Here is a 6,000-nt window from a genome sequence, read left to right as displayed (position 1 = left end):
TCTCAGGACCAGATGCTAGAAAATGCATATAATTGATTAGGCCCTAATCTATGGATTTCACATGACTGGCAATACAGATATGCATCTGTGGGTCACAAATACCTTAAAAATAAGGTACGGAGGTGGATCAGAAAACCAGTTAGTATCTGGTGTGACCACCACTTACCTCATGCATATAATTGACAGCTTAGGATAGAAAACACTCTAAAGTTTCCAAAACTTAAAAAATATTGTATATTGTATAACAGAACTGATATTGCAAGCGAAATCCTGAGAAAAATCCAATCAGAAAGTGGCTTCTATTTTGAAACCATTGTGTTCCTATGCACCCCTATTGCCCATTGAAAGGGATATCAACCAGATTCCTTTTTCTATGGCTTCCCTAAGGTGTTTACAGGCTTTAGACGTAGTTTGAGGCCTTTATTTTGAAGAATGAGCGTTTACCTAAGTGGTCAGGTGGGGGCTCTCAGAGTGATTCTTGCACAAAAGAGAGAGGCGGCCATTGTTCCTCCCGGTCCTAGTGAAAAGCCAACTGTCCCGGTTGATATATTATCGAATAGCTATTTGAAAAACACTTTGATTGATTATAAAAAAAAAACGTTTGCCATGTTTCTGTCGACATTATGGATATAATTTGGAATTTTTGTCTGCGTTGTCATGACCGCTATTCCCGGTGGATTCCTGGGCATAACGCAACAAACTAACGGAGGTTTTTGGATATAAAAAAAATATCTTTATGGAACAAAAGGAACATTTGCTGTCTAACTGGGAGTCTCATGAGTGAAAAAATCCGAAGATCATCAAAGGTAAACTGTTAATTTGATTGCTTTTCTGATTTTCGTGACCAAGCTTCCTGATGCTAAGTGTACATACTGCTATGCTAGGCTATCGATAAACTTACACAAACGCTTGTATTGGTTTCGCTGTAAAGTATAATTTCAAAATCTGAGACGACAGGGTGATTAACAAAAGGCTAAGTTGTGTTTCGTTATATTTCACTTGTGATTTCATGAATATTAACATTTTCTAGTAATATTTTTTTACTGTGCTATTCAGCGTTGCTGATGACTAATATATCGGATCGGGACGGGTAGTTCTATTAACTTAATTAAACTTACTTTGAAAAAGTAGTTCATTACATCCAAACTACTTTGAGAAAAATATCAGATGTTAACACTCTGGGGTCGGACGTTAACACTCTGGGGTCGGACAGTAACACTCTGGGGTCGGACGTTAACACTCTGGGGTCAGACATTAACACTCTGGGGTCGGTCGTTAACACTCTGGGGTCGGACGTTAACACTCTGGGGTCGGACCTAAACACTCTGGGGTCGGGCCTAAACACTCTGGGGTCGGACATTAACACTCTGGGGTCGGACATTAACACTCTGGGGTCAGACATTAACACTCTGGTGTCAGACATTAACACTCTGGGGTCGGACGTTAACACTCTGGGGTCGGACATTAACACTCTGGGGTCGGACGTTAACACTCTGGGGTCGGACGTTAACACTCTGGGGTCGGACATTAACACTCTGGGGTCGGACATTAACACTCTGGGGTCAGACGTTAACACTCTGGTGTCAGACATTAACACTCTGGGGTCGGACGTTAACACTCTGGGGTCGGACATTAACACTCTGGGGTCGGACGTTAACACTATGGGGTCGGACATTAACACTCTGGGGTCGGACCTAAACACTCTGGGGTCGGACGTTAACACTCTGGGGTCGGACATTAACACTCTGGGGTCGGACCTAAACACTCTGGGGTCGGACATTAACACTCTGGGGTCAGACATTAACACTCTGGGGTCAGACATTAACACTCTGGGGTCGGACATTAACACTCTGGGGTCGGACCTAAACACTGGGGTCAGACATTAACACTCTGGGGTCGGACATTAACACTCTGGGGTCGGACATTAACACTCTGTGGTCGGACCTAAACACTCTGGGGTCGGACATTAACACTCTGGGGTCGGACATTAACACTCTGGGGTCGGACGTTAACACTCTGGGGTCGGACATTAACACTCTGGGGTCGGACATTAACACTCTGGGGTCGGACGTTAACACTCTGGGGTCGGACGTTAACACTCTGGTGTCGGACGTTAACACTCTGGTGTCGGACATTAACACTCTGGGGTCGGACATTAACACTCTTTGGTCGGACGTTAACACTCTGGGGTCGGACGTTAACACTCTGGTGTCGGACATTAACACTCTGGGGTCGGACGTTAACACTCTGGGGTCGGACATTAACACTCTGGGGTCGGACGTTAACTCTCTGGTGTCGGACATTAACACTCTGGGGTCGGACGTTAACACTCTGGGGTCGGACATTAAAACTCTGGGGTCGGACGTTAACACTCTGGGGTCGGACGTTAACACTCTGGGGTCGGACCTAAACACTCTGGGGTCGGACATTAACACTCTGGGGTCAGACATTAACACTCTGGGGTCGGACATTAACACTCTAGGGTCGGACATTAACACTCTGGGGTCGGACCTAAACACTCTGGGGTCGGACCTAAACACTCTGGGGTCGGACGTTAACACTCTGGTGTCGGACATTAACACTCTGGGGTCGGACATTAACACTCTGGGGTCGGACATTAACACTCTGGTGTCGGACGTTAACACTCTGGTGTCGGACATTAACACTCTGGGGTCGGACATTAACACTCTGGGGTCGGACATTAACACTCTGGGGTCGGACATTAACACTCTGGGGTCGGACATTAACACTCTGGGGTCGGACATTAACACTCTGGGGTCGGACATTAACACTCTGGGGTCGGACATTAACACTCTGGGGTCGGACCTAAACACTCTGGGGTCAGACATTAACACTCTGGGGTCGGACATTAACACTCTGGGGTCGGACATTAACACTCTGGGGTCAGACATTAACACTCTGGGGTCGACGTTAACACTCTGGGGTACAGAATGTACAATTTAGCCTATTAAACCAAATCAAGTTGAGAAGCACAACAAATCAAAACAATCCTCTGCCTCTCTCTATCTATAGCCTCTCGTGATCCTCACAGCCTGCACTTTACCCAGCATTCTCTCCACCAATCAAATGGATTCTTCATGATTGGGAACCCAAATCATATTTTATTGGTCAAATACACACATGTAGCAGATGTTATTGCGTTGTAGTAAAATGCTTTGTGTTCCTACCTCCAACAGTGCAGTAATATCTAGCAATTCACAACAATACACACAAATCTAAATGTAAAACAATGGAATTAAGAAATGTATACATCTTAGATTAAGCAATGTCGGAGTGGAATAGACTAAAATATAGTAGAAGAGAATACAATATTTACTGTACACATGAGATGAGTAAAGCAGTATGTAAACATTATTAAAGTGGCTAGCGTTCCGTTGTTAAAGTGGCTAGCGTTCCGTTGTTAACCTTTGTGTAAACTTAACATTCTGTACACTCCCTTTGTCCTTGTCAAAAATGACCCATCTTCACTAAACCCCTAAAATAATGCAGCTTCATTGAATTTTAAACACCAAATCTATTTTGCATGAAGAAACAATTGTGAATATCTGGGTTTTCCCTCTTCACAATGCAGAAAAAAACTGTATTTAATTGGTGGAATTGTTTTTATTACAACACACCTGTCATAATTGTTTTTATTACAACACACCTGTCATAATTGTTTTTATTACAACACACCTGTCATAATTGTTTTTATTACAACACACCTGTCATAATTGTTTTTATTACAACACACCTGTCATAATTGTTTTTATTACAACACACCTGTCATAATTGTTTTTATTACAACACACCTGTCATAATTGTTTTTATTACAACACACCTGTCATAATTGTTTTTATTACAACACACCTGTCATAATTGTTTTTATTACAACACACCTGTCATAATTGTTTTTATTACAACACACCTGTCATAATTGTTTTTATTACAACACACCTGTCATAATTGTTTTTATTACAACACACCTGTCATAATTGTTTTTATTACAACACACCTGTCATAATTGTTTTCTTTACTAAAGTAGAGGTTTATTATTATTATGATTGTTGTTGCTAAAGCTAATGGTGTAAACAAACTTTTTAGCACTTGTATAGTCTAAGAAAGTAGCAGAAATGTGCAGAAAGTAGTTTTGAATGCATTTTATTGAAGGGAAACAATAACAGTCTTGAACTTTTTTGGCAACAGAGTGATATATTCTTATATACTGTAAAATGAGGAATTCAACTACAAAATACTAGTCTTCTCCCATTTTTTAACCATTGCCCCACCCACAAGATGTGTAAACAACAACAATAAATAAGAATAAAATAAGATACAAAACTGAAAAAATCTGAAGAACGTAAATCAATCAACTCTAATTAGCACATGTAGGACAGTATGCAAGTGTGTGAGCATGGACTTTACAGATGTATTTATCACATGTGCAGCACATAGTATAGTATCTCCTCCTCTTGCCTGCCACAGCTGTAGCCGCAGGTGGATCAGGACCAGATTCAGCCCCCTGAACAGGAAGGATAGAACAGCGGCGTCTGGTAAGACAAGGGGCGGCGGACTATGCATTTTTGTAAATAACAGCTGGTGTACGATATCTAAGGAAGTCTCGAGCTATTGCTCGCCTGAGGTAGAGTTTCTCATGATAAGCTGTAGACCACACTATCTACCTAAAGAGTTTTAATCTGTATTTTTTGTAGCTGTTTACATATCACCACAGTCAGAGGCTGGCACTATAAGACAGCACTCAATGAGCTGTATTCCGCCATAAACAAACAAGAAAAGGCTCACCCAGAGGCGGCGCTCCTAGTAGCAGGCGACTTTAACGCAGGGAAATTTAAATCCGTTTTTCCAAATTTCTATCAGCATGTTAAATGTGCTACCAGAGGGGGAAAAACTCTGGACCAACTTTACTCCACACACAGAGACACATATAAACCTCTAGACCACCTTTCCTCCACACACAGAGACACATACAAACCTCTAGACCACCTTTACTCCACACACAGAGACACATATAAACCTCTAGACCACCTTTACTCCACACACATAGACACATACAAACCTCTAGACCACTTTTACTCCACACACAGAGACACATACAAACCTCTAGACCACCTTTACTCCACACACAGAGACACATACAAACCTCTAGACCACCTTTACTCCACACACAGAGACACGTACAAACCTCTAGACCACCTTTCCTCCACACACAGAGACACATACAAACCTCTAGACCACCTTCACTCCACACACAGAGATGCATATAAACCTCTAGACCACCTTCACTCCACACACAGAGATGCATATAAACCTCTAGACCACCTTTACTCCACACACAGATACATACAAACCTCTAAACCACCTTTACTCCACACAGAGACACATACAAACCTCTAGACCACCTTTACTCCACACAGAGACACATACAAACCTCTAGACCACCTTTACTCCACACAGAGACACATACAAACCTCTAGACCACCTTTACTCCACACAGAGACACATACAAACCTCTAGACCACCTTTACTCCACACAGAGACACGTACAAACCTCTAGACCACCTTTACTCCACACACAGAGACACATACAAACCTCTAGACCACCTTTACTACACACACAGAGACACATACAAACCTCTAGACCACCTTTACGCCACACACAGAGATGCATTTAAAGCTCTGGACCACCTTTACTCCACACACAGAGATGCATACAAAGCTCTCCCTCGCCCTCCATTTGGCAAATATGACCATAATTCTATCCTCCTGATTCCTGCTTACAAGCTAAAATTAAAGCAGGAAGTACCAGTGACTAGATCAATAAAAGTGGCCAGTTGAAGCAGCAAAACTACAGGACTGTTTTTCAGCACAGTCTGGAATATGTTCCGCAATTCCTCCGATGGCATTGAGGAGTACACCACATCAGTCATTGGCTTCATCAATAAGTGCATCAATGATGTCGTCCCCACAGTGACCTTACGT

The sequence above is a fragment of the Oncorhynchus mykiss genome, chromosome 4, assembly GCF_057628025.1.
Source record: "Oncorhynchus mykiss isolate SJ-2025 chromosome 4, ASM5762802v1, whole genome shotgun sequence".
NCBI lineage: Eukaryota > Metazoa > Chordata > Actinopteri > Salmoniformes > Salmonidae > Oncorhynchus > Oncorhynchus mykiss.
Note: the sequence above shows the minus strand (reverse complement) of the source record.